Source organism: Pan paniscus, chromosome 4, assembly GCF_029289425.2.
Source record: "Pan paniscus chromosome 4, NHGRI_mPanPan1-v2.0_pri, whole genome shotgun sequence".
NCBI classification, from domain to species: domain Eukaryota; kingdom Metazoa; phylum Chordata; class Mammalia; order Primates; family Hominidae; genus Pan; species Pan paniscus.
Genome location: NC_073253.2, coordinates 155,651,907 through 155,673,748, shown reverse-complemented (window position 1 = coordinate 155,673,748; position 21,842 = coordinate 155,651,907). Strand labels below are relative to the sequence as shown.

The following is a 21,842-nucleotide window of genomic DNA, read 5'->3' as shown; positions in this document are numbered from 1 at the left end:
GCATACTTGTAGGAGTGGGCCAGCATCTTTCATGTCAATGTCAGCTATATTTCAGTTCCAGGGAAATGCAGATGTCCCTTGATTGACCCTATCAGTACTAAAACTTCAGTGTGCATAAAAGTCAGCCAAAGGGTTGGTAAAACAGAAATTGCTGGGCCCTACCCCTAGAGTTTTCTATTCAGGAGGTCTTGAGTGGGGCCTGAAAATTTACATTTCTAAAAAGTTCACAGGTTGGTTGGCTAATCCAAAAGTCATTCCCAGGCCAAGCGTGGTGGCTCATGCCTGTAATCCCAACACTTTGGGAGGCCAAGGTGGGCAAATCACCTGCAGTCAGGAGTTTAAGACCAGCTTGGCCAACATGGTGAAATCCCGTCTCTACTAAAAATATAAAAATTACCCGGGCATGGTAGCAGGCGCCTGTAATCCCAGCTACTTGGGAGGCTGAGGCAAGAGAATTGCTTGAACCCAGGAGGCGGAGGTTGCAGTGAGCCAAGATCATGCCACTGCACTCCAGCCTGGGTGACAGAGTGACTCAAACAAACAAACAAAAAGTCACAGGTGATACTGATGCTGCTGGTCCAAGAAACACATTTAAAAACCACTGGCACACATGGATGGATTTTTGGAGAGTGTTCTTTTTTTATTTAGGCAGAAAAGCATGATTAAGGGAGAGGGGAAAAAAATCACTTGCAATCTTAACACCCACTACCCACTGGATATCCATACACTTACACGGATACACACACACTTCTCCTCATGCAAAAAAAAAAAAAAAAAGAATCACACTACATATTACCCTGTGCCTATCTTCTTCATGGGACAACAAATCAGGGCTCTCTCTCCACTCCTCCATGACCCACCTCTACGGCATACTGTCTAATAAATGCACAGCATGAGTACTGTCTGGACTCATCACAATTGGGTGTTATATTGTCTTCAGTAACTTTATTGTTGTAACCAAACATGTTCTGTGTTAAGTCAAACAATAGAGAAAAATACAACCAAAAAGAAAAACACATCTCAAATCCCACCACGTCAGAGATAACCATTGTTAACAAATTGATGTACATCTTTCAACACACGTATTCCTACATACATTTATTATTTTACATAAACTGAATCATAGACACCAAGTTATTTTGCAACATGCTTTTTCCACTTACATAAACCAAGTTTTGATAAAGCAAATACGACCTCAAAAATCTTTGAGAAATGTACTATCTAATGGAATCTTAACACAAATTCTCTATGACATGAAGCATTCTTTTATACAGTGAATTTCTGCCTACTCCTCACAGATACACTAGGTTAATTTTTTAATGTGTGTGTGTATCTGTGAATTCCATATTTCATTTATTAGGTTTGCTTTAGGAAGAGTGCCCCTGAAATAAAAATGAGCCTTTTGTACTAAATCGGAGTTCTGAGCCAAAGTCAGTGTCCACAGCACAGAGGAGCTGAAACCCAGAGCATTTGGAGCTTCTAGTATATATTCTGGATTTTCTCCATCAGTCTAGGACTGAAGACACCGATCTCTGGTGTCAGTTGAGATTTCACCAAGGTTCTGGTTCTGGAATGAGTCACTGGCTAAGGGTCTGATAAGCAAAGGGCGGAAGTGGGCAGAGTGTGAGAAGGGTGGGGGAGGTCCTTGATCTGATCAGTACAACCCAGAGAACACACCCATGTCCCACACGCTTGCGAGGGGGCCTTCATAATAACCAAGCACCCCTTTGCATCTGTAGAACATGGTTACGTGTTTTTCAATTTGCCATCCTGTTGTTAATTTGTCCCCATTTTCCAGATGAGGCTTGGTGAGATTCACTGAGATCATGCATACAAAGAAAGCCCTGAGCACAGTGCTTGGCACATAGTGGGCACTCAGTAAACCTCGGTGTCACTGAGAAGACAGAATGAGAATGAGCATGCTGTGGAGTCTTTCACCTGCCTCTCCTCTGGGACAGGTTACTCTTTCATTCTGTAGACTGTAATGACATGGAAATTCCAAGATACCAAGAGACAATGATGAATCAAAGATGAGTTCCCAAAAGACAAATCATATCCCTTATTCCCCATCAAATCTAAAGCCCAATAAAGTCCATATAGCACTCATGAGGCCTCTAACCTTCTGCCTAAAAGTGGTCATCATCACAGCAAACCTGAGCCTCAGAAAGGACCTAGCTTACTTGGTGACAGAGGAGGGCAACAGAAGGACTTGGCCCAAGGCACCCAGCTGACCATGTCAGCAAATAGAGAGGCCTTCAAAGCCTTTGCATTCCTGTTCCCTGGAGAAACTGAGGATTGCAGTAAAGTGTAATTACAACCTCTTTTTGCCTTGTTTGAAATACAAAGGGACAATGTAGCCCTAATATATTTATAGAAGGAAGTAGAGATCAAATAAAGGAAGAGGGGGACCAAAAGAAGGGCATATCCATGTTTCTCATCTTCTTTCACTGCAGATCTTAAAAAGGAACCAGAAGCCTCAGCAGTCCCTGCTAAAGAATCATTGTCACATTCTATTAGTTCCCTCTGATCCCGTGAAGAGGAGGGGAAAATCATTGCATGGCAATGCCATGTGTCTCAAGCTTCATTAAAGTGATTTCTCCCAAGAGTCTCGTATAACAGCATGTAAAGCACTTACAACAGTACCTGAATCATCGTAAGTAATCAATAAATGTAAACGAGTAGCAGCAGCAGCAAGAGAGACTTGCTGAGATCATTCATTTAGCTACTTGGAACCCTGCTTAGCATAGAATTCAAGTCTTTTCACAATCAAATGAGTGTTTCTCACAGGAACTCACACTCCTTATACCTTCAGAGCCTGAGACTCTGCCTTCTGTCTCCAGTCTTCCAAGCTCTTCAGCAGACTGAAAAAGTTCTTCAGGATCTACTCTCTCCAGGTCCTCAAGCCCACGATGACAGAGATATCCCAGCTGAAGAACTGAATTTCACAGGTCTGACACTGACACAACCCATGGAATTCAGTTCTCAAAGCTGAGGATACACATCGGCTTTTCAGAGATGGTGCAAAGACCCCTCCTTGCAGTCCAGGCCTGTCCCAGCCCTGTAAAATACAAGAGTGAAAAGCCTGGTAAATCCAATGCAGCTGCTTCCTAGTACCAGGTCTAGTCCTGGCACTCATGAGTTATAAACATCTGGAGGAGACCAGGCCAGCAGTCTGGAAGGCTGATGTGGGTGGATCTCTTGAGCCCAGGAGTTCAGGACTAGCCTGGGCAACATGGAGAATTTGTCTCTACTAAAAATAAAAAATGAGCCATGCATGGTGGCTTGTGGTGGGAGGATCGCTTGAGCCTGGGAATTGGAGGTTGCAGTGAGCTATGATTGCACCACTGCACTCCAGTCTGGGCCACAGAGAGAGACCCTGTCAAAACAAAAACTAATCTGTAGGGGATGTGTATGGTAGACACACACATCATTAAGCATCATTAAACATGGTAGCTGGCCTTTCCTGCCTCATGACCCTTCCATATGCCATCCCCCTGGCCTGGAAAACTCGTTCCTCTCTTTAACATCAACTTATCCTGATGTTCTTGCTTTCAATGTCACTTCCTCAGAGAGGCCATCTATGGCAGAGATTGCTGATTGTTTGCCCAATATATATTCTCTCCTCCTTCTATACTAATAGAACCCTTAAGTGGTATCTGAACACATGGACATCTGACTTTGTTTCCTCACCTGGTGTGACAAAGTGCTGGATATGAGCAGGAGTGGAGAGTTTTTTACTGTTTCCCTCCCTCTTCTCAGGCTTGGACTGTAGACGTGGTGGAGAGCCACTGTGGACCATGCAAATGAGTGCAGCCCCCCAGGGAACAGCAGAGCAGCATGCCAGAAGAGCCCCAAAATTGTGAGGCTTCCTTATACACCCTAGACTGCTTACACCTGCACTGATAGATCAGCAAGAATGGAACATTTACCTTATTTAAGCCACTGTTACTTGGGGATCTCTGTAAGAGCATTTGAATGTTTACCTACCACCCCCTCACCATCAGCCTCCAGCTAGTCTCTTTCATAATATGGGATTCTTTCCTTCACCGTAATTTGTAATTGTTAGATAATTTTGTATAATTATTTAAAATTATCTCTCCAACAAGACTGTTTTCCATAAGCATAGAGACCATGCTAGTGTTTTTTAAATATGTATATAGGCCAGATGTGGTGACTCACACCTGTAATCTCGAAACTTTGGGAGGCTGAGGCAGGCAGATCACCTGAGGTCAGGAGTTCAAGTTTCACCTGGCTAACATGGTGAAACCCCGTCTCTAATAAAAATACAAAAATTCGCCGGGCGTGGTGGTGCACACCTGTAGTCCCAGCTACTTGGGAGGCTGAGGCAGAAGAATCACTTGAACCCAGGAGGCAGAGGTTGCAGTGAGCTAAGATTGCACAACTGCACTCCAGGCTGGGTGACAAAGCGAGACTCTGTCTCTAAAAAATAATAATAAAATAAAATAACTATATAATAGCCTTACTGAGCTATAGCTATATAGCTCACACACCAGAAAATTTACCTATTTAAAGTAAAAAATGCATTGGTTTTTAGTATTTTGCAGAGTTGTACAACCATCATAATCAATTCCAGAACATTTTCATCATCCCCAAAATAGATCCCATAACCATTAACAGTCAATCTCCATTCCCCTCCCTCACCCCTGGGGAATCACTGATCTACGTTCTGTCTATATATATGCTGGACATCTTATATAAATGAAATCATATAATCAGCGGCCTTTTGTGACTGGCTTCTTTCACTTAGCTTCCAGGATATATCCATGTTTTAATGCGTATCAGTACATCCTTCCTATGGATGAATAATATTCCATCGTTAGGATCTACCACATTTTATTTATCCATTCATCAGCTGATGGGCATTTGGGTTGTTGCTACCTTTTGCCTATTTGATGCTTCTATGAATGAATACCCATGTACAAGTTTTGTATGGACATATGTTTGCATTTCTCATGGATGTGTGAACCCAAAAGTATCTGAGACAGACCTGAATCCATTTAGGAAGTTTATTTTGCCAAGGTTAAGAACATGCCTGTCACACAGCCTCAGAACGTCCTGACAACATTGTGCCCAAGGTGGTCGGGGCACGCTTGGTTTTATACATTATAGGGAAACATGAGACATCAATCAATATATGTAAGATGTACATTGGTTCAGTCTGGAGAGCTGGGACAACTAGAAGCAGGGGTGGGGGCTTCCAGATCATAGGTAGATACAAGACAAACTGTTGCATTTTTTTGTCTCTGGTTAGCCTTTTACTGAATACACAATTTACATGTGAGAGGAGGGTAGAGGAATAGTCACTTATTCCTTAGTCTGGCTTAGTGAAATAATAGGGCAGAAGAAGCAATCAGATATGCATTGGTCTCACATGAGCAAAAGAATGACTGAATTCTCTGTCTGTCCTTTGTCCACAAGGAATTTCCTAGTGGGCAAATTGTGAGGGAGGTATGTAGCTTTTTTATCTTTGTAGCTAGCTTACATAGGAATAAAATGGGAGGCAGGTTTGCCTCACACAGTTCCCAGTTTGACTTCCCTTTGGCTTAGTGATTTTGGGAGTTCTGAGATCTATTTTCCTTTCACAGACGTATACCTAAGTGTGGAATTTCTGTGTCATATGTTAACTCTATGGCTATCAGTTGATGAATGGCCAGACTGTTTTCCAAAGCGGCCACACTATTTTACAATTCCACCAGCAGTGTATGAGGGTTCCAGTTTCTCCACATCTTGCCAATACTTGTTAATGTCTATCTTTTGAGTATAGTTATCCTAGTAGGTGTGAAGTGGTATCTCACTACGGTTTTGATTTGCATTTCCCTGATGGCTAATGATGTTGAGTATCTCTTCATGTGCTTACTGGCCATTTATATAGCTTCTTTGGAGAAATGTCTATTCAGATTTTTTTGTCAATTTTGTAATTGAGTTGTTTGTATTTTTATTATTGAGTTGTAAGGGTTCTCTATATATTCTAGATACAAGTCCCACATGTATAATTTGCAAATATTTTCTCCCATTCTTTGGGTGGCTTTTTAACTTTCTTAATGGGGTGTGTGCATGTGTTTTGTGTAACATTATTTCCAGCTTCTAGCATGATGTCTTGATCATAGTAGGCACTCCAGTGATGGATGGATGGAAGGATGGAAGGAAGGAAGAAAGGGAGGGAGGGAGGTGGGGAGGGGAGGAAGGGAGGGAGGCTAGGTCTCAGTTATGCAGGCTTCCATCACAACTGTCCCAGCACTGACTGACAGCTAGGTTAAACATTAAAAGCTGATTGAGCCAGTGCCCTTATACAAAGGCTGGAATGCAACAAAAGCCCACCAAGAGTTTTGCCTGGACACTAAAGCATGACAAAATAACGAAGGAATTCTTAACAGGACCCATTTAGGATTAAACAAGTTTTAATGGGGGTCTGAAGAAACTCCCCAGGCCTCCACAAACAGGTTTATTGGGGGTCTAAAGGAACTCCCCAAACCTCCATGATTTAGCAGGGGACAAGATAAGTAATCACCCCAGCACCTGGACCCATTTAGATTAAGTAAATTTACTGAGGCTCTAGAGGAAGGTCTTCAGGACTCAGACCTTAGTTACAGATTAAAAGAAATTAATCACTAATGTCTTTAGATGAACGCACACTTACATGTAGACATATAGCTTAGAAAACTTTGTAATTTTGAGTTGGTCTAGTGATAATTTCCGGGCCTTCTCCGTGTAACTGGTTACAGAAATAAAAACTCTCTTCCTTCCCAGTTCATCTGCATCTCGTTATTGGGCTGTGAGAAACAGCAGCCTGACCCTCAGTTTGGCCCAGGAACAGGAGGGAGGGAGAAAAGGAAGGGAGGGAGGGAGAGAAGGGAAGGGAGGGAGGGAACTTACTTTTACAAACCACACAGTTTAATTTCCTTATTTTAAAGATGGGGAAACTGAAAAGTTAAAAACATTAAGATGACAACATGATGAGATAATAAAAACAAGGTGATAGGCTGGGCACAGTGGCTCATGCCTGTAATCCCAGCACTTTGGGTGGCAGAGGTGAGGGGATCATAAGGTCAGGAGTTTGAGACCAGCCTGGCCAACATGGTGAAACCCCATCTCTACTAAAAATACAAAAATTAGCTGAGCATGATGGCACGCACTTGTAGTCCCAGCTACTCAGGAGGCTGAGGCAGGAGGAATGCTTGAACCTGGGAGGTGGAGGTTGCAGTGAGCTGAGATCGTGCCACTGCACTCCAGCCTGGGTGACAAAGTGAGACTGTCTCAAAAAAAAAAAAAAAAGGTGATAGAAGTTAAAACTGGGTTTTAGCCCTAGCTTGTCTCCTACTAGCTATGGGAACTAGGCAGGTCATATAACCTCTCTACACATCAGAGACCTCCTCAGAAATGGTCCTCTCTCACCAATCAGGTATTGGAAGGAGCAAAGTAAACTAATGTATGAGAAACCACTGCTTGAACATGAGTTATAATTGAGGCCGAAGGTCAAATAGCTAAATCAGCCTGGTCAGGAAATGATGGCAGGTGGCCCAATTTCTGGTCCAGGGTGAGGCATAGGGTGCCATATTTTATTTTTCAGATTGTTGCTGATTTTCTTCACCAATTAGAAGATTTTCTGGTTCAATGCAGAAAAGGGGACCACTAAATTTGTGGCAAATCACACAAATCCTGGGTCCTCCCACCACTGACAGTCCTAAACAAGAAGTGTTGCTTCCACTAACTGTAGCCCCAAGCCGTGATTGTTTTATTCACGACTGGATCCCTGGCACCTAACTGTGCCTGGCACATGGCAGATGCAGAAAAGTAGTTTTTAATTCGTGGACAAATGAATGAGTGGGTGAACAAATGAATGGCACTGTAAAATAAACCTGAACCCCACAATCTGCAGGGGGAATTAATCTGCAGATAGAAGGATTCTGGGGTAACATTTGGGTATATCTGGAGAAAGCAAAGTGTAATGCTTAGACAACAGGCTCTAGAGTTTGGTTGCCAGTGTTCTAATTCCAGCTCTGAGCCTGCCGTGAGTGCAGAGGGAAAAAGCGGCAGCCACGCATTTTCATCTCGCTTAAACTTGCATCTATTTATGTCTATCGCTGTGCTACATCCATGCCTTTCATTCCTTCTGTTCTGTGCCAGGCTTCATGCTCCCGTTCAGCCATGGCCCTAAGCCAAAGCTCAGGCATTTTTTAATTCTGGTTGGATCCACACAATTTGGTGATTACTATATAAACGTTTTGTATTGCTCATGCTGCAGCACCAAATCCGTTTACTCATAATGATTCACTAGAGACACTCACTTCCCTCAAGTGACATGTAATGGCTTCTCCATCACCCTCAATGTGGCCTTTTACCACTTAGAATACAATGTAAATTATTTGAGAGTTTCCACTTTTTTAAGTAAGCGTTGCCTTCCCTTTCACATGAAGGAAAACCAGACATGGAAGGGGAAAAGTGCTCCAACTTAGGTGGTTTTGCTCTGTTGCCCAGGCTGGTCTCAAATTCCTGGACTCAAGCAATCCACCCACCTCGGCCTCCCAAAGTGCTGGTATTACAGGCGTGAGACACCACAACCAGCCAACAAGGCACTTTCACGCAAATCTCACTTCACTCTCAAAAGTCATAAAAAAAATGCCATTGCCATCCTCACTCAATTAAAAAAGATGAGGAGAAGCAAAAAGAAGAGAAGGAGGAGGAAGAGCAGTAGCTAAGCAGTTAAAACATCCACCTAGCACATACGACTAACACTTTTGACCATTCGGCCCCACTGTCTGGCTCTTGGAGACATAAAAAAAAATGGTTTCTTCCCTAAAGGAATTCAAAGACTAGATAAGGTGGCAAGGTATACAGATGAAAAATAAGTAACTGCAGAATGCTAGATAAACATGTACTCAGCCTGGCCTTCACAAGAGAGGCCAGCAGCTGGTAGAAAGGAGAACTTTCATTCGATCCCTCTGTAGGTCCTGCAAGCTCTGCCTTCACAGTACACGTAGAATCTAACTGTTTACCCTCACCCAAGCCACCATCAGCTCCCACCTAGGAAACCTGCAACAGTGAGGTCTCCTGATTCCACTCCTGCCTCTGCAGTCCACCCTCCAAATAGCAGTCAGAGGGATCTTATTAAAAGATAACTCAGAAGTAGGAGTTGAACAATGAGAACACATGGACACAGGGAGGGGAACATCACATACTGGGGCCTGTCAGAGGGTGGGGGGAAGGGGAGGGAGAGCATTAGGACAAATACCTCATGCATGTGAGGCTTAAAACCTAGACGACAGATTACTGGGTGCAGCAAACCACCATGGCACATGCATACCTATGTAACAAACCTGCACCATCTGTACATGTATCCCAGAACTTAAAGTATTTAAAAAAAAAAAAAAAAAAAAAAAAGAGGCCAGGCACAGTGGCTCACGCCTGTAATCCCAGCACTCTGGGAAACCCAGTCAGGCAGATCATCTGAAGTCAGGAGTTCAAGACCAGCCTGGCCAACATGGTGAAACCCTGTCTCTACAAAAATACAAAAATTAGCTGGGCATGATGGCGGGTGCCTGTAATCCCAGCTACTCGGGAGGCTGAGGCAGGAAGAATTGCTTGATCCTGGGAGGCAGAGGTTGCAGTGAGCCGAGATCATGCCATTGCACTCCAGCCTGGGAGACAGAGCGAGACTCTGTCTCAAAAAAAAAAGGAGAGATAAATCAAATCATGTCACTCCCCTGCATAAAGCTCTCCAGCAACTTTCCATCACACAGAGAACAAAACCCAAACCCCTCAGCATGGCCTACAAGGCCCATGTCATCTGGCCCCTGCCTCTACCTCCAATCGCATTTTCTACCATCCTTCCCTCATCCATCCACTCCTGCCCACCTGGCCTCCTTGCTGTTCTCTTAATTGCACCAAGCTGTTACCTCTTCCTGGAATGCTCTTTCCCAAAATATTTCCACTGTTCACCTGTCACTTCTTCCAGACTCTTCTCAAACCTCACCTCATCAGAGTCCATCCCTCACCCACTCTACCTAAAGGAAACACAGACATGCCCCACCCATCCCCCAAACGTTCCAGCCCCTTGCCTGCTTTTCTGCCTCACACAATTTATTATTAGTTTACAGTTACTTATTTGTTTACTGTCTTTCTGCCTGGTAAGAGTGAAAGCTTCATGGGAGTAGGCCCTTTAACCAGAAGAATGCCTGGCACAGAGTAGGTCAGTTTCTCAATCTTTTTTTCATTATCATCCTTCTAAGGAACCTTTTCAGACTTTTTTTTTCTAATCCCCCCACTATGAAATGTTAACACTACAGATATATTATATGTCTATATATACTGTATGTATATTTGTGCTTTACACATAGAGTTTTTTTTCACCTCCTAAGGGCCAATTTTCGTGCTCTTTGAGGGGAGGCATATCTTCCCCATGGAATAGGTGCTTGATAAAAATGTGCTGAATGGATAAAACTCCTGAGGAGAGCAGCAAGCTCTGAAAGATGGACATTGTTCAAGGTATAAAGTTCAGCTGGGGAAATTCCAAGCCTCCCCCCACTCAACCCTCCCATCTTTGTAGCATGAGTACATCCTGTCATGCTGTGTCTGGTGACTATCCGGTATTTTTCTAATGCAGATTTTCAGCTTTAAAACAAAACAAAACCCTACTCTTGTTTTGCATCCTGGCTCCCACTGCTATTTTGGATCCTTGAATTCACTTTTTCTCCACCTTCCTCCCCAGGCAAGCTTTGAAACCCAGATAAGGCCCGCTCCATTCGTACACAGTTTATTCTTTCCTTCATCCTACAACCTGCACTGAGTTCCTATGTGAACCAGATGAAAAGATGATGATGATTCAATCCCTGCCCTCTGGAAGCTTATGAGGATGTGAGGGTAGACAAACAGGATGCTAAGTTCAACACACCAAGGGCTCCAGGAGGAGCAACAAAGTGCTTCGAAAGGACAACTGCACTGACCCAGTGGAACCTCTCCTTGCTCATCCATTCACCCATCAATGACTTACAGAGCACCTGCTGCGTGTGTCGGGCCTGTGCTAGACCCTGGGGTTGCAGCACAGACAAGACCAGCATGGCCCATGGAGATCACCAAACAGGAGAGACTGAAATCTCACTGATAATCACACAAATAAGTGAGCCCAAATGTGATAAATGCGACCAATGGAAAAGCTCAAGATTCTATGAAGCACCTGGTAGTTGGAAAGAAATGACATTTAAGGAGAAACCCTGAAGAATAAGTAGAGCATGGTCTGGCAAAGACCAGGTAAAAGGGAGGTCCAGGCACAGGGAACAGAATGTCCAAATGGTCACAAATAGGATGTGACCAGGCACACTTGTGAAGACGGAGAGAGACTCCTCTACTGAGGTCAATAACGAGACTAGGGATGGCATGAGGAGAGGAAGGTCCAGAAAGGCAAGAGCCGATTCATGTTGGCCTTGCTGAGAAATATGGAGTTGACCTTAACTAAAGACAGAGGAAACACGGAAGGAATGTGATCCAGGCTGTATTTTTTAGATATTTTGGTTGGGTGTGGAAAACAGCTGGGAGGAGGGTAAAAAATCATCCCACACATCTGTCATCCAATCACGCAATTTAACATGTGATCCTGCAGGGTCTTGCACCCATAGGTGCAAGTCCTGTGAGACTGTGAAATTCTCAAAGGTAGATATCACATTTTCCGCCTCTTTTTACCCCGTCCCACAACAGCAGTGCATGGTACATGGTAGACAATTAGAACACACTTCTTGAGTAATTATTTTATAATAACAAATTCTATGTTTTTATTATGATTAACCACTCCTTCTCTCTGCCCTCTGAAAGTTCCCCTCCCGTCCTCAGTCATCTTCCCATCCTCTGCCTGACTGACATATTCTGTTTCGGAAGACCACAGTATCTTTCAGATGACCTCCCACAAGCTCCCAGTCACTGCATTGCATGGAAAGCTGGACATCAGGGTGGTGACGATCTGAATGGTAAGCCATTGGTCCCCTTGCTGCCCCCAGCCCCCACCTGTCCCTGGTCACCCAGACCCTCAAACCTCCAGTTCTTCAGAATCTATATCTCCAGTGAGGCACTAGTTTGTTCCTGTGCCACCAAAGCAGCCAGGCCAAAATAAACTTAAACTGCACAGTCGGAGCCATTCCCCAGCCAGAATGGGGAACAGAACAGAGCAACACAGCAAAGTAATTGCCTCCTATTTACCAGGACGTACTTTGCACTATGAGCCATTTTGTCAACTTCATGAGATTTGCAGTCAGAAAACACGGAAACAAAAGAGCAATATGAAGGTCTTTTAACCACTGACCATTTACATTTGTCAGCATGACTGCTCCATCCATTATTATCATTTCCCCAGCGCACAGCCCAGGAAAACTGTAGTTGCATTAGATCAATAAAAAACTGAATTCTCTTTTAAGACAGAGTCCTATTGTATAACTATGTTGGACAAATGTATAACTTGTCCTATGAAAAGAAATCCCATACCTCATTTGGTCGTAGTGCATTGTGACAGAGAAACTATTTGCTTCCATTTTTAAGAATCCACCCCCTTTCCTTTTATGTATTTTTCCCACCATATGAGAGAAATTTATAAAGGAACCCAAAAGTTGTTATAAATATACTTTGCCAGCTCTCACCCCAAAAAATACTACTGTGGCACTTTGCTCTTGCTATACAGAGTTAGAATAAAGGAATGGGTTTTCAATATGCGTGGCTTTTAAGAGAGACTTACCTAGTATAACTTTACAAATTCGATATCCTTTCAAAGCTAAATTAATCCTGGTCTTTCAGTTCATTCTCAAAAGGTGTAAAGGAGATACATCCAAATTCCTTTATATGCTAGCTATAAAAAAAAAATTAGGTAGTACCTAACGTAGCACTTTATTTTTTAAAAAAAATTTTCAAATAGTCTGCATAATTATCTCATTTAGATCTCCGCACCGCCTTAGGAGGAAAGCTGGAGCTAGCATGGAAACATTTTTGGGCCAACAAATGTTTACCAAGAAGAAGCTGTAAGGTGATCCTCCAGTATTGAACTTTGCTAGCCCTTTCTGTAAAAAAAAAATCCCCTTATAACCATGAGGTGAGTTCCTGCAAGGTGAAAAGAAACATTACTAAACACAAATAGCCAAACAAATAATTGCAACCCATACACCTTGTCCTGGGCACCTCTAGGCTCTGGGACCCAGTCAGCTGGGAATCAGACGCCTGGCATAAAACATGCTTAAAGTCGCAGAAACTGATGGCTAGATTCACTGAGCAGAAACAGGCAATACATTTCTCTCTGGTCCTCCAGCCTATACATTTAACTGTTTTCTATTTGGGGATGGGGAGAATATTCTAAGTTTCACCCCTGTTTCTATGGTCTTGACGTTCTGTCTCTATGTGTATGGGCTCTGCCTATATCTGGGGTCCATTCCCTTTGTAGTTACTCAGGTACCAGTCTCTGGAGACAAGTCCCTCCATAAAGGTCACCACCTCCCAAAGAGCTTCTCCAGTTCCCTCCCCACGTCCACAGCCTTAGATGCTTACCTGGGTGGAAACAATTCTCTCCTTCCAATCTCCAGGGAATAAACACTTCAGAAGCCCAAAATGTCTTATTTGACCTGAATGTGTGCCCTATCCTTACAATGCCTGACTCATGGAAAGCTCACAAATGAATAATAACAGTTATCTTTGTAGTTAAGATGTATTAAATGCTTATTAGGGGTGAGGCTAAATGAATTCTTTCACTAAAAATTCCTAATAAAACTGTGAGGTAGGTACTATGATCAACATCATTTTATAAATGAAAAAAATTAGGCTCAGAAAGGTTCAGCAGCCTTTCTGAAGATTCAGCAGCCTTTCTGAAGGTTCAGAAAGGTCTTTCTGAAGATTCAGCAGCCTTTCTGAAGATTCAGCAGCCTTTCTGAAGGTTCAGAAAGGTCTTTCTGAAGATTCAGCAGCCTTTCTGAAGGTTCAGAAAGGCCACACAGCTGGCAAGTTAAGAAACTAGGTTTTCAACTTAATCATGCTGCCTCCAGAACCCAGGCTTCCAACCACTTTGCTGTATTGACTAAGTGAATTAAGTGAGCATCACCAAGGCCATCAAACCAATAAGCCTGACTACAGTCCCCAATGCTCAGTCCAAGGCACTTCCTTCTCTTCATCAAACCAAGTCCTGGTTTCACTGGAAGAAGGAATTGAGCCTTTAGGACAAAGGCAGAGACAGCCCACACCTGCCATCCTCAACCAGCTCTTACGCATAGCAATAATCATCCCCGGGAGAAAGGCTCTCAGGCAAGGTTAATAACAAACGTAATGGTTTTACAATATCTGCTGCTACAAAAAGCAAAACAAAAAAAAAATTTCTGGGTGACTAAGTAACATGAATTGCTAGAAAACGAGTCTTCATTCATCCCCCTTTGAATTGCAAGATGATGGTGTGTTTTAACGGTAAATGAACACGGCATTCCCAAAGCCATCAAGTTAATGAGTCAAGTAAATCCTCAGTCTTCTCCTTATCCAGATTTTTATCTTCCCCACTGTCATTACCATCTTGCTCAGAAAATCATTTCTGGGCCTTTCTCCTGCTCCAAAGAGCTGGATTGTCACTTAAAGGCCTGTTAACTAACGAATTGCTGTTCTGCAGCTGCAAATAAAATTCACACACAGCTCAGATGACTTTATCATGGGAGTTGATTAATTAGCAGTTACGGGGCCCTGAAAATAGAGTTCCATTTCATTAACACAGATTTGTAATGTTTTGGTGCATATTGTTGTGATTTAAACATTTTGCTCCACGGCGGAGAAGATATGGAGGTGTAGGAAAAACGGGAAGTCTATGGGATAATCAGGAGTGAGACCAAATGTAAAGGATTTTTTTAAATAATGTAATGGTTAACATTGAGCGCAGGTCTTTCCTACCAGAGTCTGTTCTGAGCATTTCCTGTGATTAATTAGCTCATTTGGCCTTTGTGACCATGCTAGGAGATAGGCAATATTATTGTTAGCATTTTACACAGGAGGAAATTGTAAACCAAAAACAAAATTTGAAGCACCCCCCACCCCAACCATCTGAATGGACTTCCTCCTCAGCCAAGGCTCTTTTAAAATGTAACCTGAGAGACTATTTCGGGCCATGATGGGAAGTGGGGTTCGAACATGCCTCATTATACCTCTCCGGCATTAACATCAACACAGACTATAAGTCTGATAAGAAATATCTTATGGGCCAGACACCATGGCTCATGCCTGTAATCCCAGCACTTTTGGAGGCTGAGGCGGGCAGATCATCTAAGGTCAGGATTTTGAGACCAGCCTGGCCAACATGGTGAAACTCTGTCTCTACTAAAAATACAATAATGAGCCATGCATGGTGGTGCCCGCCAGCTACTCGGTGGTGTCCCAGCTACTCGGGAGGCTGAGGCAGGAGAATTGCTTAAACCTGGGAGGTGGAGGTTGCAGTGAGCCGAGGTTGTGCCACTGCATTCCAGCCTGGGCAGCAGAGCGAGACTCTGTCTTAAAGAGAGGAGAGGGAGGGGGAGGGGGAGGGGGAGGGGAAGAGGGAGAGGGAGAGGAGAAGAGAAAAGAGAAAATTTTACAACCTATTCTCTGTAAAGCCTAGTACTTAAAGGCTTCCTCTGCAAATAAGAACTTGGGTTCCACAATCCTTCATCTTAACCCAGCCATTACTTTCTGTTGATCGCAGGTCTTTAGACAAACTCAACCGTCAACCAGAAAATGTTTAAATTTACCTATAGCCTGGAAGCCCCTGCTCTGAGTTATCCCACCTTTCTGGACCAAACTAATGTATTTTTTAAATGTATTTGATTGATGTCTCATGCCTCTCTAAAATGTATAAAACCAATATGCACCTGGGCCACCTTGGGCCCATGTTCTCAGGACCTCCTGAGGGCTGTGTCATGGGCCATGGTCACTCAAATTTGGCTCAGAATAAATGTCTTCAAATACTTTACAGAATTTGGCTATTTTTCATTGACAAAGTGAAGGCACACAGTTACTAAACAGTAGAGCCAAGATTAACACTCAGGCTGGCTCCAGAGCAGTGGTTCTCAACTGGAGGGGCAGGGGGAGTGGAAGGGGAGGCTTAACCTTCCTAGGAATATTTGCAGTGTCCAAAAATATTTTTGATTGCCATGAGTTGGTTGTCATTTCAAGGTGTCATGAGTTGGGGGGCATCTAGTGGGTTGAGGCCAGAGATGCTGATAAACACCTTACAATGCACAGGTCAGCACCCCCCAATAGTAAAGAACTTTCAGTCCTAAAATGTTAATAGCGCTAAGGTGAAGAAACTCTGCTCCAAAGCCTGGTCCTTGCTATTGTGTCCAAGACTTGTGCCCAGAGAAAAGGGCGGGTGACCAGTGATCATCTCCCTTCCCTATGTAGCAGCTGTGTTACTTTCTGGCAGGTTACCTCAGCAGCAACAACTTACAGGGTTGATATTATTTCATTTGCCTGAAGGCTGAATTTGACTTCTTAAAAGCCCTGTGAGATCTCAGGTTTCCTAGCAAAAGCTATGAAATCTCTAGAAATAATAATTAAACATGTGACATTGGAGCAGAAATAGCAAATCACCAATAGAATAAAAATGAGATTCTAGAAAGATATCTGTGTACATGCTGTAATTTAGGACCAGGTAAAAATATCCTTTCAAAGCAGAGGAAGAAATCAAAAAGCAGAAGAGCGGAGTGTACGAGAACTCTCTGTACTGTCTATGCAATGCTTCTATAAGTCTAAAACAATCCTAATGCTAAAATTTTAGTTTTTAAAAAAAGTAGAGGAAAAACTAGTACCTAAAGAGGAAAACATTAACATCAGATCTGTCTTATATCATACACAAAAATATACTTCAGATGGATGACAGAACTAAATGCAAATGAACAATGTGATAGCAACAAAAACTATAGAAGTTTCAAAGATAAATATAAAAATAAATCTTTACAATCTTCACTTGAGGAAGTCCTTTCTCAATGAGACACAAAAACAATTGCAAAAAAGACTGACAGGTTTGAGACTATCTGTGTGGCAATATAATTGCACACTGGAGCAGCAAAAGGATCAGTTTAGTAAAGAAATAACCAGAGTTGTTTTTGCAGCTTTCTTCTGGGAGTTAATCCAGAGCCAAAACTTTGAATCTCGGGTTACAGAAGTCAAAGGGAAAGGCCCTTGTGGGGAACACCCATTTGGCATCCCTCTCTAATTTGCTTTAGATTTAACGGGAAATTTATCTTCCTTCTCTCTGTTCCTGGTGTCGCCAGTTGAAGGAAGTCTCTGGCAAGCTGATGGATGTTATTGGTACATAGTTGCGACCTTAAGCCTAATTCTGGGTTTGGCTAGAACAACTGGCTCTTTTCTTACTATTTTAATGTCTGAACTGATATGGGTGACATTTCCTCCAGCAGTGGGGGCAGCTGATAATGACGACTGTAGGCCAGATGAGTGCTGATTGCTACACACCAAGATTACCCCAAAATGGAGGCAGTGCATGACTCCCTCCAGTACCCCAAGAGACAAAGCTAGAGAAAATACTCAGCTCCACATCCAAAACTCTGAAATTAACTTCCCCTGAGATGTGCAGAGTTTTATGCTCAAACTTCCAAAAAATATTAAAAATTCAAGATAGTCATTTTTCTCAGCATGAACTTGTGCATTCTTTTTTTTTTTTGTATATATACACCATGATTCAGCAATGAACTTGTGTTCTTATCTCCAACAAGGAATGTATCTAAATATCATATCTTTAAGGATATAAGTTTTTAGCGGAGTCAGGAACCTAGGAAAGAACTACACAAAGAGGTAGACAGCCCTCAGCCACCCCTTTGATGGTGTATCCACGCATTTGCATTGTCCTATTATCTTTTCTTAGAGAATCAAAAGACCTTTCTAAGATATTGGAGGAAGAGTAACAAATAGTATGTAAGATATTTTATCAGAGTCAGTCTGGAATGGGAAAAATCAGATGTGAGTCCCTACTGGAAAGTGGAGCCTTAAATCAATCACTTGATCTCTTTGAGTTTCAATTTCCTTAGCAGTCAAATGGATTTAATTCATTCATTTAACAAATATTTAATAAGTTCCCATTATGTGCTAATTCTACTGTTTCTACCAACCTTACAAATTTTATGAAAGAATTACATGAAATGACAAAAATGCTTTACAAAGTGTAAGTCATAAAAATAATTCATGTTATTGTTAAAAATAGAAGATTTTCTCTTGTTATTAAATAAGACTAAAGCCCAGAACAAAATAAGAAATGTTTGCCAGATTGTAGAACAACCAGAAGGAGGAATCCCCATTGCGGTTCAAAAATTGCCCAAAAGCTGGCTTTTAGGGACCACACCCAAGACTATAGATTGCTGACAGCCACAGAAAACAAATATTTACTACAAGTTGAGCCCAAAGGCCTCCACTGAGAACCTAAAACTACACAGAACTGAAGCAGTGCATGCGTCTGATTCCCGCAGGGCCTTTGGAGAAAGTGGGACTCTAGGAATTCAGAGATGAGAAGAGGGCCCAGGAATGCATCACCAGGGGCCATCCAGTCAGCTCCTCCCCGCATCCCAGGCCTGGCCTCACGGAATCCTGAAGATGAAACATCACCCACTCCACAAGCTAACAGTCCAACAACTCCAAACAACCGGCACGACCCCCAGAGTCCACCTTCTCTCTCTCAAAGAGCTTCTTGTACGGCTGCTTATCTGTTCCAAGGAGTACCATGCATAAGGACAGCAGTATGATTTTAAAAACAACAAATAAAGAGAAGCCAGTTCTGTCCAAAAACCCATTGTTAATAACGGGGATAAAGTGTCAGCAAAGCGCTACACTCAGAAGGGTTTGGGGCAAAATTAAAGCAGAACCAGGGCACACAAATGAAATAAAGGACACTGCACTTTGGGAGGCCGAAAAGGGCGGATCACCTGAGGTCAGGAGTTCAAGACCAGCCTGGCCAACATGGCGAAACCCTGTCTCTACTAAAAATACAAAAATTAGCCAGGCATGGTGGCGCGCATCTGTAATCCCAGCTACTCTCGAGGCTGAGGCACAAGAATTGCTTGGACCCAGGAGGCGGAGGTTGCAGTGAGCCGAGATCTTACCACTGCCCTCCAGCCTGGGCGACAGGCCGGGAGCAAGACTCCATCTCAAAAAGAAAAAGAAAAAAAAGAAAGAAAGGACACTGAATGTGAAGGTCTCAAATGACAAGAAAATACCGTAATACAATAATTAAACCCATTGAGGCATCAAGAAAGAAAAGTGACACTGTTTGCCAATTAGTATACAAGTCAGGTTCAGTATGTAAAAGATTCTTTTTAAAAAAATAGAAAATTTAAAAAAAATTCTTAATATCCAAAGACAAGATTGAAATTGAGAATAGGAACACAATAAACAAAAAGTAATAGCCATAGTCCTCCAACCCTGAAACCTCCTAAGAGCACCATATTTACTGTCCAATATTTTCATGCTATTGTCACTGCAAGAAAGTTTATGACTTGCTAAATAGAGACCACAGTCTACAACTCCAGGTTTAAAGCATATTATTTTATCATCCATAGAGATTCTAAACCACTTCCTGACCCCACTCTATCCCACCCCACCCTGAAAATAACAAAAGGTTAAAAATATGTCCCTTTTGGAAATGGAGCCACATCTTTACTAAAGCACTGGAAATATCTCCAAGTCACTGACATTTTTATATTTCTAGACCATGACAAAAGTCTCACCTACTTTAATTCTAATGTCATTTCAATATGCCTTAAACATCTTGATTATATCTTTAATGTGCCATTTATTCTGCAATAATCCACTGTACAAAAGCCTGCTGCCTCTCAAACAGAAGATAAGTACATAATAAATCAGCTTGCAATGATTATTTTTTCCCAGCTCATACTCACAGCGAGCTCCTAAAATTTCATTTTATTTTATCATTTCCAATTCAGCCGCCGTTCTCCCCCTCCTCGTTGTGCTACTGTCTCCTGTCCATCCTGTCCACCCTTTGGCATGCCTTCCGGCCCAGGGTTTACCACTCCAATCGGCCCTGCTGGTGCCATCCAGGAAAGGAAGAGCGGTCAAGCGTCTTGGAGAAAGAGCATCTTTCTGGAGAAAGACTCTTATTTGCTGGGGTAGAGGAAGGCAGCTAAGGCCTATTTGCATATGCTTTTATTCCATTTCCACACCCTACACGCTAACCCTCTCTGGAAAGTCCCTTCTAGATCCCTCCTCGGCACAGCGAGGGAGGAAGAGGCTGGGCCGGAATGGAAGGTTCCAGCCTGGCAGTGTCAGCTTCTCTCCGCGGAGCTGAGGGGGAAGCCTCCACCTTCCCCCATCATGCGTGCAAGGTCTGGACCCCCGGGTCGGGGACCCTCTTGCAGCACGTGTCAGGAGCAGCCTGGTGCTTTGGCCTGCGCGCTCTAGAGCGTTCTGTGCAGGATGCGCCTGCTCCCCTGCAGCCTCCCCCGAGGAAGTTCTGGTCAGGCGCTGGGTCCCCAGGCTTCCTGTCTGTACTCTCCGCAGCCCCGCGGGGAAATCCCGAGAGCTTTATCGGCTGCCCAATGAGCCTGTTGGCTTTTCAAGTGCGCGCAGGCTGAGTTTCAGCCAAAACCTCAATTTAAACGTTAACCAAAAATAAATAAATAACATGTGTGCAGGCATTTAAAAAGAGAGACTGCCTTTGGGGTGAAGATCAGGCAGAAAGCTCCCTTGTTTCATTGCTGCAGATACACGAGGGCTGGATTTGCTCACCCTTTGAACAAAGGGATTCTTTGAACTGTAAACTGACCTGGCAGGCGGAACACTGAGAAATCTTCCTGAGCACCTTTCTCTGGAAATGTGAACATTCAAGGCAGTCTTGTGTGTCAGCTAAAGAGAACAGTCATAGCTAAATTTTAATGGGCACCTACTAGGCACCAGGCGCTCTGCTAAATGTATCACGTGCATCATCTTCCCTAATCCCACAGCAATCATCCATAGCAGGTAGCCCGAATTATTATCTCCATTTTATGATCCCCTTTTACTCATAAGGGAATTTTATCTTTGGTGAGGTTAGGGGGACTTGCCTAAGGTCACACAATTAGTAAGTGTTTCCATGGGTGCCCTTAGCTGCTCCTTTTCCCAAACTGGAAAGAACGTACAAGGCCTTTGGAATGTGCAACTGCAAATTCAAATTCCCAGTCGAGAAAAATATAGCTTCCTTTCCTTGGTCACGTGCTCATGGACGGAAAAAGCCCAGCTCAAAGGATTTTGCTTCCAGGCAGATGTAGTCACTTTCCTGACCTCCCCTGAAGGTTTTTGTTGCTTATCTTGCTGAGCTCCCAAAAGGTTTGTTTGAACGTCTACTATAGATAACGTTTTTAAAAGCAAATATTTATTGAGCAATTGTTATACACCAGACACTGTTCATAAAAACATGTCTTATTTAATACTCCTAAGAACCCTAAAAAGCAGATACTATTCTTAGATTAGAAATGAGGAAACCGAGGTTCCAAGAGAGTCGAAACTTGCCAGAGTTCACATAGCTACAAAATATCAGAGCCAGGATTTGAATTGAGGTTTCCTGTCCCCAAATCTCTGAACCTGGTACACTGCATTACTCTGCCTCTCAAGGGGTCCACATCAAAACTATTTCCTTGTGTGAGATTCTCTCCCATTAGAAGGGAGCTCCTTGGGGGTTTGGGGTGGACCCAGGTATCTGAGTGGGCTCTGGGCATACCTTCAAGCACTCCAGCATCTGCTGAAACAGGGTGGATGGATGGAAGGGTGGAAGCATAAGGGTGACCAGAAGAGTTAAGGGCACTCTTAACACATCCCACGTTGTATTAAGGAGTAAGCAACCTATTTGTGAAGTT

The 21,842-nt window shown here is 43.1% G+C and overlaps 1 long non-coding RNA gene across 1 annotated transcript; it reads right to left on the bottom strand.

Annotated features, from left to right (window-relative positions):
* Window positions 1–930: 930 nt before the first annotated feature.
* LOC130541568 (uncharacterized) lies at window positions 931–20,437 on the bottom strand. Its single transcript, XR_008955637.1, has 2 exons — window positions 19,893–20,437; window positions 931–3,058 (listed from the first exon to the last, which is right to left on the bottom strand). It is a non-coding gene; the product is annotated as an uncharacterized LOC130541568 (long non-coding RNA).
* Window positions 20,438–21,842: the final 1,405 nt, after the last annotated feature.